The sequence below is a fragment of the Macrotis lagotis genome, chromosome 2, assembly GCF_037893015.1.
Source record: "Macrotis lagotis isolate mMagLag1 chromosome 2, bilby.v1.9.chrom.fasta, whole genome shotgun sequence".
NCBI classification, from domain to species: Eukaryota; Metazoa; Chordata; class Mammalia; order Peramelemorphia; family Peramelidae; genus Macrotis; species Macrotis lagotis.
In genome coordinates this window covers 296,469,096-296,481,762 of record NC_133659.1, presented here as the reverse complement: position 1 = coordinate 296,481,762, position 12,667 = coordinate 296,469,096, and the positions used below count along the sequence as shown (strand labels likewise).

The 12,667-nt window shown below is 34.3% G+C and overlaps 1 protein-coding gene across 5 annotated transcripts in view; it reads right to left on the bottom strand.

Moving 5' to 3' along the window:
- ACSS3 (acyl-CoA synthetase short chain family member 3) overlaps positions 1-12,667 on the bottom strand; it is a 276,057-nt gene that overhangs the window by 146,850 nt on the left and 116,540 nt on the right. The gene's annotated exons all lie outside the window — the stretch shown is intronic.

Genomic DNA, 12,667 nt, shown 5'->3' with positions numbered 1-12,667 from the left:
TATTCTTTAAAATAACAATAAGATTTTTAACTGTGCTACATGTGAGAAGGCAGTATATTTGTAATAGACAGATAGATTTCTGCTAGACTTTTGGAGGAATGACCCTAGTCTTTGGCACTAGCAGGAATTATAAGGTGCAAGGAAGCTGCTGGTCAGCTTTGATAGAATGCATTCCTTTATGATAGCTCCCTAAAACAATGAAATGAAATAGTTCCTATTTCTAATTCACATCACTATCTGTCTGTCTTGTTGAAACACCCTATATTATTGTTTTTTCCCCTCTCTTCTTCAAAATACCAGCCTTGATATTACTGGAATTGAGGTAAGTCTGTAGGTAAGACCATTTTCTAGAAACTAATCAATATTTATCTAGAATGATAGCATATCAGAGTTAGAAAAGACCTCAGAGTTCATCAGATTCAGTCAATCCTTGAAAAGGAATAAATTTCATACCAACAATGAAGTCTTCCAGGTATGGAAAAATATCTACCTTCAGAGGTAGTCCACTCAATGATTTTGGAAGTATTTTTTGCTTTATTTTCTTTATCCAATTGTATGTAAAAATAGCTTTCAACATTCACTTTTAAACTTTTTTTCTCCTTTCCAACACTGAGCCTTCCCCAAGATAGCAAGTTATGTTATGTAGGGTATAAATGCACAATCATAATAGTCATGCTGTGAAAGAAGAATGAGAATAAAAGGGAAACACCATGAGAAAGGATAAACAAACAAAAAACAAATTTAAAAAAAAGTGAACATAGATTGCTTTGCTCTGCATTCAGACTCCAAAGTTCTCTCTCTAGGTGTGAATGGCATTTTCCATCACAGGTCTTTTAGGATTGTCTTTGATCACTGGATTATGGAGAGAACAAAGTCTATCATAGTTGATCATCACACAATATTATTGTTAGTGTGTAGAATGTTCTCTTACTTCTGCTTACTTCACTCATGATCAGTTCATATAAGGGTCTCCAGGTTTTTCTTTTTCTTTTTCTTTTTTTCCAATTAATTAAAAAATGTATTTTTCCAGTTATAGTTAAGATAAGCTCTTTTTTTTTTCAAAAGTCAATCTGGGGGCGGCCAGGTGGTGTAGTGTGGGGCGGCTAGGTGGCACAGTGGATAAAGCACCGGCCTTGGAGTCAGGTAGTACCTGGGTTCAAATCCGGCCTCAGACACTTAATAATTGCCTAGCTGTGTGGCCGTGGGCAAGCACTTAACCCCATTTGCCTTACAAAAACCTAAAAAAAAAAAAAGTCAATCTGACACTTCCAGGCAAGGCTTCTGATTCTGTTCTCTGAGTTCAAGCAGACAACCCTTTAAATGTTTGAAGGAAGCTACCACAAATCCACCAATTCTCTCTCATTTGAATGCACATACAGTTTGGTAAGAAGCAGGAGGAGGGAAATACATAGGAGAGACCACTCCTAAGCAAAGAGAGAAAAAGATTTGCTGGAATCTAAGTCCTTTTTCTAGGATTTTGTCATGATTTCACTACAGACTGGTTGATCAGTTGGGTCCTGAGCAGAAAGTGAAGCTGGTGATTTGTATGATCTTCCCTCACTTAAATAAATTCACTTGTATGTCAAGGTGTCACTTCTCTGAGGTCATGGTCCTCTTCAAGACTGAAGGACAAACAACATCAGCTAATCAATGACTGATCCATCTGACCTTTTCTTCTCTCTTCCATCCCCCCTCATCCCATTCCCAGCAGATTCCTCAAAGACCTGTCCAAAAGCTATTTCCTTTGAACACAATGCTACCTAACACAGTTCTGCTAAGATAGATGGACATAAGATTTCTGCTGTTTTTGATCTTCTAATATTCATCATTGCCTTGATCACAGTGATAGCCCCCAACAACTACTTTTGCCTTTCCTCCCATTCTCCTAAAATGATTGACAATCTTATTTGCACATGGAGTGAATATTGTTATTATTGCCCTCTCCAAATAATTCTTCTTTCTCCTCTGGTTGGTAAGTCATATTTTTATCCTCCACAAAGGAATAGTTATATGACTAATACAAGGCAAACCCCACAAAACAGCTTTGAATATGGCCCAATAAATAAAGGTTCTCTCATATTGTCAACTACCATAGGAAGGTGAAGTCCTTATTACACTAATGAGCTCTTGAATGATTAATGGAGTGACTAAGGTCATAAGATCAATGTTTAAGGGGCAGCTAGGTGGCACAGAAGATAGAGCACAAGCCTCTAGTCAGGAGTACCCGAGTTCAAATCCAGCCTCACACTTAGTAATTACCTAGTTGTGTGGCCTTGGGCAAGACACTTAACCCCATTGCCTTGCCAAAAAACCTAAAAAAAAAAATCAGTGTTTAATTTTATGATGAACAACAATGATGGACTTAGCTCTTCTCAGTAGCACAATGATCGAGGACAATCTTAGAGGACTTGTGATGAAGAATGCTATCTACCAGAGAGGGAACTATGGCATATGAATGCAAACCAAAAATACTATTTTTAATTTTTGAAATTTGATTTATGTTTTGGTTTTTTCCCCTCTTGTGATTTTTTTTTTACCCTTTCATTCTGATTCTTCTTTCATGACAAGACTAATATGGAAATATGTTTAGTTTGGTTATGCATGTATGAGCTATATCAGATTACTTACTATCAAGGGAAAGGGAGAGAGAAAAATATGGCATTCAAACTCTTACCAAAAAATTACTTAGAATTGCATGTGGTTGGGGAAATAATGTTTAAAAAAATTGGGACATTAAGAGGAAAAGAAAGACATATGTTTATTGGGTGGCCATAGGCATGATGCTTTTCTTTCCTGATCCTTCCTATAAAAGGAGAGAATTGGTTCTTTCTAACTTAAATTCTATGATCATAGATATTAGAGGAACATCCAGGTAGTATAATAAAGCAGCCAGGAATCAGGAAGACCTGAGTTCAAATGTGGCTTCAGACACAGAAACTGTGTGATCCTGAGCAAGTCACTTAACTCTATTTGCCTCTCTTTCCTCATCTTTAAAATAAATTGAAGAAATGAATTAGAAACTATTCCAGTATCTTTGCCATGAAAATCCCAGATGGGTCATGAATAGTCAGACACGACTGACAAATAGCTGAACGATGATGAGCAGACCCTAATTTGCACTTCTGTTCATATCTTCTTGGGAAGGGTCTAAAGGTCATTTCTTTTTCATTAAGAACCCATGGCCAGGGGGCTGCTAGGTGGCATAGTGGATAGAGTACTAGCCCTAGAATCAGGAGTACCTGAATTTAAATCTGGCCTCAGACACTTAATAATTACCTAGCTGTGTGGCCTTGGGCAAGTCACTTAACTCCATTGCCTTGCAAAAAACCTCAAAAAAAAAATAATCACCCATGGCCTATCTCATGACAATCATATTGACCATCCCTTAACACAAAGTGCTCTTAGTGGCAATATATATATATATATATATATATATATATATATATATATATATATATATATATGTATAATTAAAAAGATGTTACCCAGGAACCACCTTTCCCTTAAGGGGAAAAGGGCCAAGGTAATATGATTTAATGGAGATAGAAAAGAGCTGTAGTTAAGGAAAACTCTGTGGAATCACCTGCCTCTGAATGTTGGCACCATCATAACTAAAGGCTGAGAAATAGAACCAGGATATCCTTTGTACTTCCTTAAATAATGTCTTGCACCAAAGAATTGGAAATCAAGTAAATGTCCTTCAGTTGGGGAATAGCTTAGCAAACTGTGGTATATGTATGTCATGGAACACTATTGTTCTATTAGAAACCAGGAGGGATGGGAATTCAGGGAATCCTGGAAGGGTTTGCATGAACTGATACTGAGTGAGATGAGCAGAACCAGAAAAACACTGTACACCCTAACAGCAACATGGGGGTGATGAGGAACTTTGATGGACTTGCTCATTCCATCAGTGCAACAATCAGGGTCAGTTTTGGGCTGTCTGCAATGGAGAATACCATCTGTATCCAGATAAAGAGCCATGGAATTTGAACAAAGTTCAAGGACTATTCCCTTTAATTTAGAAAAAAAAAACAGATATCTTATTGTCTGATTTTGTTATCTCTAAGACTTTTTGTTTCCTCCTTAAGGATATGATTTCTCTCTCATCACACTCAATTTGGATCAATGTACAACATGGAAACAAAGTAAAGACTGACAGATTGCTTTCCGTGGGGGGGAGGGAAGTAAGTTTGGGGGGAAAATTGTAAAACTCAAATAAAATCTTTAATAATAATGTCTTGCACCATATTTTTGACATCATATTTGTAAATTTTGTTTTTTTTCACAAGTAGAATATAAGTTCTTGGAAAGCATCTCAAGTGATTGTGTCTGGTTCTTATTCCACTTTTTACACAAAGCCTCACACATTAAAAGTATAGACTAAATACTGCTGATTATTTCATCTATGACAAAAATTACATCTACCCTGTCTTTAAAAAAAAAGATGAAAAAGAAACAAACAAACCCAACAGGGGGAAAATAAAAACAAAATTCAATAAGTCAATACATTTGAACAACTAATCTTGCAAGAAACTAGAAAGAAGCTTGCATCAGCTGTATGATTTTTCCAATTTCAGAAATAGATCAAATTATATAGTCAATATATGGCCAAAAGCCTGAGTCATCAACCCTATTCATGTTACTCCCAACAGACAGATTTTTGGTATTGCTGGCAACCAAAAAATAAATCCTGTCTTTTGTATTACATTATAACAAAAAGCACCCCTTTCCCTGGGTCCATGCCTCTGTTTATTGCATTAGTTAAAATTCACTGTATGAAGAGAGTCACAGTGCAATTAAGAAAAGTCATTCATGCAGATCACTACTGGGAACTGCAGTGGAAATTAATAGACATGATTGTCAGTCTTAAAATTGTTTCTGTAGAATCTGGAAAAAATAGAACAAAACAAAGAAAACCTAAAAATTTTCTAAGTAGGACAATGTATAGAGCACTAGATTTGAATTCAGGAAGATCTAAGGTCTTTCAGTCTCAAATACTTACTAGCTGGAGACCCTCCACAAGTCATTTAACCTGTCTTTTCTCAGTTTCCTCATCTATAAAATCAGGATGAAGACAGCATGCATCTCCAAGGTTTTTTGTGATGATCAAATAAAACAATATTTATAAAATATTTTGCAAACCTTAAAGGCCATATAAATGCTGGCTATTAATATGAACAAAGAATGCTTTATGAAAAATATGACATCAATAGAAATATTAAGAGAGAATAGGGAGATTGAATGGCCTTATATAGAAGGAGACTACTTAGACAGAAACTCAATATACAGCAGAAAGAGTGGAAATTTCATTTCAGGAATAGTTACATTTAGCTTTCATTATAAGGTATCTAAACTCTCAGTTTAAACTCTTTCTTAACATATCTGGTCTTGCACTAGCCACAGTATCCTATAGAATATAAACATTTATCTGTATTTCTCCAATACATAATATAGTCAGTCATGTGTCATCCATTGCATAAATTATCTATATATTATATATATGTGTATGTATTTATTTATATATTCAAAGTGTTATATATTATAGAAAAATATCATTATAATATAGTATGTATATTACATTAGATTTATATTAATAATATTATTTTTAAGATAGTCTGAAGTCAAGAAAACTTATCTTTCTGAGTTCAATTCTGACTTTGATACTAGTTGTTTGACTCTGGACAAATTACTTTAACTGTATTTGCCTCAGTTTTCTCATCTGTAAAATGGAGAAGGAAACGGCAAACTACTCCAATAATTCTGTTAAGAAAATCTCCAATGGGGGGGCGGCTAGGTGGCGCAGTGGATAAAGCACCGGCCCTGGAGTAAGGAGGACCTGGGCTCAAATCAGGTCTCAGACACTTAATAATTACCTAGCTGTGTGACCTTGATAAGCCACTTAACCCCATTTGCCTTGCAAAAACCTAAAAAAAAAAGAAAATCCCCAAGGGGGGTCACAAAGAGTTGGATTCAGCTGGAGAACAGTTGAATTTTATATTTTATCTAGCACTGAACAATATGTCTTATGCTATTAATATAGATAAAGATATATAACATAGGCAGGAACAAAATTAGAGTAATGCATAGGCACACAATTCTACTCCAGAGAGGGCAATTATAGTGATTAAGGAAGTAGAGAAACTTGTATATGAAGAGAAATGAAAAAAAATTAGAATCATTCTACTGGGAAAGATAAAACCTGAACTAATATTAAAACCTAGAAAGTTATAACTTTGGTGAACACAGGCCTGCTCATAAGATCCTAAAATACCAGAATCAGAAAGTGTTGCTATGCTTGAAGAACTAAAGAAATAGATTTGGGACAAATAAAAGGAAGCAGAGTACCTATTTATACAGCAGGTACTATACATGGACAATTTACTGGTCCCAGTTGCTTAAAACAAAATATAAGAAAGTAAAAAGAGTACTATAGCTTCATATTGTGAGACAGATGCTAAGGAAAGTAAGGTACCAGCTATCCAACAGAAGGTCACTTGGTATCAGAAGTACCATATCAGAGGCAGAATCAGTAAAAGGGTAGACAAAGGGGGAATATAGATAGGTGCAGTCCTGGTCTGACTTGTGTTCTTGGAAGATAGTGATGATGAGTTTTAATTTAATCAGCAGCTACTGGAGGTATCAGAGATAATAAGAAATTAAGGGAGTGTCACTTAAGTGGGTTTTGTTTGCCAATTGATTACTGTTGAAAAGATCTAGTCCAATCCACACTTGAAAAAAAATCCAAATTCTTTTAAAAACAAATCTGATTCATCCAGTCTTTGCTTGGAGACCTCTAATAGGTAGAAACTCAGTACTTCCTGCTCAAAGCAGAAAATTCCACTTTTGGCTAACTACTTGCTTTTTTTCTTGAAAAAGCCAAAACTTGCCTCCCTTGAAATTTTGACTTGTCTCTAATTCTTTCCCTATAGGATGAAATTGGACACATCTTCTTTCATCCATAAGACAGCCCTAAAACACCTTCACCTTCAATTCCCCCCCCCACCCAACCTATGACATCAATTCAATCAAGTCATTTGTCATTTCTCATAGAAGTCATCAAATGTTGAATCATTTTTCTATGTATTTTGTCCTCTTTTGTTTTCCATCTTGCCAAGCTGAAGTACAAATAAAAGTACCCCATCTATGTACAAAAGAAAATAAAGATTTATTGTTTCCAGTCAAATATTAAAAACATAAGTAAAGAAAAGGAAAGCATAGTCATATCCTGAAATTTTGAAATTTTGAAAATGATACCTTGGGGAAAATGAACCTATTCTCCATTAAACTGTCATTGAAAATTTCAGTTTTCCAATCAGACAATCAATAAATATTGATTAAGCTCCTGCTAGGCTATGGGCACTGTAGTAGGTGCTGGGAATCAAACTTCTGCTCACCAAGAGTTCACATTCTAATGGGGGAGATAACAAATAGATGTATAAGTATATTCGTAATTCATATTCAGAGAATAAATGCAAATACTTACAAAACATATTTGCATCTATGTTACAAGATATTTTCAATTTAATTTCCCCCTTCTTTCTGCACTGAAAAGCTTAATTATCAAAGCTCAAGCTATATCCAGAACCACTCTTGGAGGTGTGCTTTATGATTTGTAATTTTATGTGGGTACAAAACTTTAATGAAATTTATTTGCAACATACCTAGAAATATTATCTATAACATTATTCAGAAATATGTTATATTCCAAAATATATATCTTATGCCAGAAAATGCAATCCGCACATGACCAATTTTTTCTGATAATATTTGACATTTGAAACTTGTATTTCATATACTATATATGTATACACACACATATATATATATATATTGCATAGTTTTGACTATAGTTGTAGTATGCCCATTTTGATCTGAACGTTCTTAGTTCTTAAGAAGGCAAACCAGGTACAAATTTTGGTAATCTGCAATTTATTTTATTTATGGAGAGAGAATGCCTCACTTTAACTTTGGTACAGTGGTTCTTTTAGTATACAACTCAAGCTTTGTCTTGTCATGGAAATAATCTGATGAAGTCTATAGAACCTTCTCTGAAAAATGTTTAAATGAATAAAACACAATTACCAATGAAAGTATTTACATTGAAATGAAGATGCAAATTTTTTCCCATTTAAGTTAAAGAATCATTCTGTGTAAACCCCAGATTAAGAAACCCTAGTCTAAAGTGATAAAGGGCAAGGAAGAGATGGGATAAAAATTAGATTATATCTCTGCTTCCTAGAATCATTATTGCTATTTCTCACCCACTTATAATGGAATAGACTTAATTTTTTTTAAGGTTTTTGCAAGGCAAGGGATTAAGGGGCTTGCCCAAGGCCACACAGCTAGGTAATTATTAAGTGTCTGAGGCCAGACCTGAACTCAGGTACTCCTGACTACAGGCCCGGGACTCTATCCAATGCTCCACCTAGCCACCCTGAAAAGACTTAATTCTAAATATCACAACAGATAAGGGTTTGTAATCATTTGAAGTATTAAGTGCAGATTACCTATACAAAAATCTAAGGTAAGAATTCAAGAGAAAAGACCACTTGTTTTTCTGTCCTTAGAAAATAAACATGGGAGACCATAAATAAATGGGATTTTCATTGATTTAGAGTTTTTCCAAACTATTTCAAAAGTACTAATAAGTCTATTGCTCTACCCATTTAAAAGCAAATTAAAAAGGCTAGAAGTTTGCTAACAATGAATTGTAAGAAACATGCTCTATTATAAGACCTGAACATGAAAAATTTAATTTATAAGATCATAGAGATGGTACTAAAAGGGTTCTCAGATCACCTGGTTTAACCTCTTCATTGTACAGATAAGGAAACTAAAAACTACAAAAGTTAAGTGACTTGTCCAAGGTCACACAGATAATAGGCAACCTCCAAACCAAGATTCTTTTCCTTGTACCTTGCCAAGATCTACAATTACATCTTATACCTAATTATATTCCGAATGGTTAGGGCCTTAAACGTTGGGAAAGAACATATTTCCACTGACTCATTTGTCACAGTTTGTTATAGATCAACACACTCTCATCTGACTTCTTCATGATGGTTTTTTTTAAAAGTAATGAGCTCCAAATTGTTTCCAAGAATCTTTATCAAGTGGGTTTTGAAAATATAGAGAACTATAGTTTATAAAAAGTCTGAGAGATCAATAAGTTTTGCTGACATGGAGAGAGCAAGCTTTCTTTTCATTGCTTTTTGCATGTCTTCTTTTAGGTTATTCTTCACTTTGATTTATTTGCCTTTCCAATTAGTCATCACCTCTTTTGTTGTTTTTGTTTTGATGAGACATGCCACCGTGAATTTAAATTTTTCTCTTTTGTCAATTATTTCTGTTGTTCAGGACATAAATTCTCCTCTTCAAACTCTTCTCTTTTAAACCATTCAAGAACATGCTGTGAATCCATGGGATCTTAGGCTCCATCAAAAGTTGAAGTATTTTGCCAAGTCTTATAATATTTATTCAAAGATAATTGAACTTGTTCACTAGATCTGGGGACTACATTTCTTTTCTGCTGTTAATGGCTTTCCTATTCATTAATCTGCTTGTGTTTAAAGTCTTTGGGTTTCCTTACTTCAGAGATCATAGGTAATTCCTGTGGTTTTTTTGTTTTGGGTTTTTTGTTTAGATTTTTGTAAGTCAATGGGTTAATTGGCTTGCCCAAGGCCACATAGCTATTTAATTATTAAGTGTCTGAAGTTGAATTTGAACTCAGGTCCTCCTGATTTCAAGGCAGGTGCTCTATCCACTGTGCCATCTAGCTACCCCAGTAATTTGTATTTTAACCTCATTTTTTCCTTATTATTTTTTTTTCCGACTCCCTCTTTTTTGATGGCAGTTTTCCTGAAAGCTGATCTCAGGATAGTTCTATGCTGGATAATATATAGTTGACTATACTTAGTTATTGTCCCAAATGACCTATGGCGGGAGGCAGAATTGACACAGGTAGATATCAGACTATTTTCATCTGGTTTATTGGAAACTCATACAGCTCCATTCACACTGGTCTTCCTCATCTTTTCTCTAGCCCAGAGATCAGAGCATTTCCATATTTGCTATCACAATCTAAGTAAATTTAAAGGAGATGAGAGATTAGTGTACAATTAACCTCTGTGACAAGTACAGAGATGTGTCCTACTCATTCCTTTTGTTTGTTTGCTTAGGCTGTTCTGTTAAAGCACAGAATGATGCCACATGGTTATCAATTTTCTCCTACTTGGAATTGGAATCTCCAACTCCTTTTATAGGAGGAGGGGGTCCAATGTGGACTTGAATTCTGTTATAAGAATATGAGTTATGAGTGCAGCACTTCAATAGGAATCATGAAAAGTGGAAAGGAGTGTGTTAAGTTTGTGTTCCTTAGGGGCTAGAGAGTAGTAGCCATCTCTACTTTTGGTTTGTCAGTTTTTGCCTTGTTTAGGTTTTTGTTAGCAGGCCAAAGGAAAAAAGTTAAACTGCATTATCTCTGGATCATATTCCGATTTCAGAGAGGTTAGAGAGGCCATGCAGAATAGAGAAAATGCTCAGTTGTTCAACTTTTCAAAAGTATGTTTTCAAAAGTTAAAAAGGTCATCTGAGAATATATAAAAGTTGGGCATCATTGGATCTAGGTTTCATAACAAATCTAGAATCAAGGCTTTTGTTATCAATCTAGTGTCTGAAAATATAAGGTATCTAACGTGTTAAGGATAAAATTATTTTTCTGCAATAAAATCACAAATCTAACAATGCATTGGCACCCATGAATTTAAGAAATGAAAGAAATAGGGGTAAATTTAATAATTACAGAATAAAATCTGATCACTATTCATTCTGGAACCAGAAATACCAGCATTAAAATGAATATTAAAATAACATCAGAATCATAAAACTTTACATAGAAGGACATATCCAGATCCTTTAATCATTTTAACAATCAGGGAATTTAGGGTTAGAAGGGAGCCTGGAGTCCATCCGGACCAACTCCCTCATTTTACACTGGAGAAAAATGAGTACTTGGGCAACAAGGGCTACAGAGAGCTAACGGCAGAGTGAGGACAAGAACTTATATCTCCCAAAAGAAGGTTTTCTTTCCCCTATGTCCCAGGATATCATTCTATTAGTTCAATTTTTTTTTCAGATCATATGTTTGTTGTTTTATTAATTTTATTTTTAAATTGTGGAATAAACCAAAAATTTCCATAACATAGCACAATAAAAAGATGATTATACACAAAGCTACAAATCTACTATGCATATCAATTCCTTTTAAATACACAACAAAATTATCATGTAAATTTATTTTTTTCTTCTCTCCCCAGATGGTTATCATTAGACACAAATATAGATGTATATATTTATATACATGTATGTAAAACTATTCTATACATACTTCTATTTATCAGTTCTTTTTCTGGATGCACATCAACATCTTTATCTTCCCTTTTAATTTGGATATTTATAACAGTCAGAATATCTTATTGCTCAAAATCATTTTGAAAATTATATTGCTGCTATGGTATTTAAAGTTCTCTGGGTTCTGCTCATTTCAACTTCATTTTTGCATGCAAGTCTTTCCATGTTTTTCTTAAAATCATTGAACTCAACATTTGTTATAACAGTAGTATTCCATCACAATCATATACTACACTTTGGTTTTCCATTTTGTAAATCATGAGTATCTATCAATTTCCAGATTTTTTTCTACCAAGAAGAGCTGCCTGTTCATATCCTTTGATCATTCATCAATTGGGAAATAACTCACTCTTACAGTTTTGACAAAGTTCTTTATATATATATTTAGATTTGATACCTTTATCTGATAAACTGTCTAAATTTTTTTCCCCAATTTTCTGCTTTCCTTTTAATATTGACTTCATTTGTTTTATTTTTAAAGACAAAAATAACTTTTTAGTTTAATGTAATCAAAATATATATTTTACATGTAACTTTATTATTGCTCTGCTTTTTCTTTGCAAGGCAATGGGGTTAAAGTGACTTGCCCAAGGTCACAGAGCTAAGTATTACATGTCTGAGGCTGAATTTGAACTCAGTTCCTCCTGACTCCAGCTTAGTGCTCTGTCCACTGTGTCACCCAGCCTCCCCACTCTTTCTCATTTATTAATAAATTGCTTATCCATATGTCTAATAAGTAATATATTTCTGTGTTCTCTTAATTTTCTTATAAAATATCTATTTATAAAAATGGATCATTTATCCATTTGACCTTATCTTGGTAAATGGTATAAGATATTGGTCTATGCTCAGTTTCTACCATTTTGCTATAAGTGAGTAAATGAAGTATGTGACAAATATTATATTCCACTTTAATTTGGAATTAATCCATAAGGTAGGATCACATATTTAGAGCCAGTGCCCACCACAGAAGGATGAACTTGAAGTACACAAGTCAAGAACAAAGTTATGCTACCAAGGAAATATGGCTTGATCTCATCTAAAAAATGTAAGACCCAGAAGGACTGAATACACAAATGAGAAAATGAAGGTGGACCTTCTGAAGTGATATACTAAGTTAAGTAGGCTTGGAGAACTTGAAATGCCAGGATAAAAACACTCTAAGCCAGTTATGGAAATTCCAAAATGAGATAACAGGAGAGAGATAGAATTTTGAAGTCCTCAAGTTAGGAAAAGGATGGGAAGGAGAACAAAG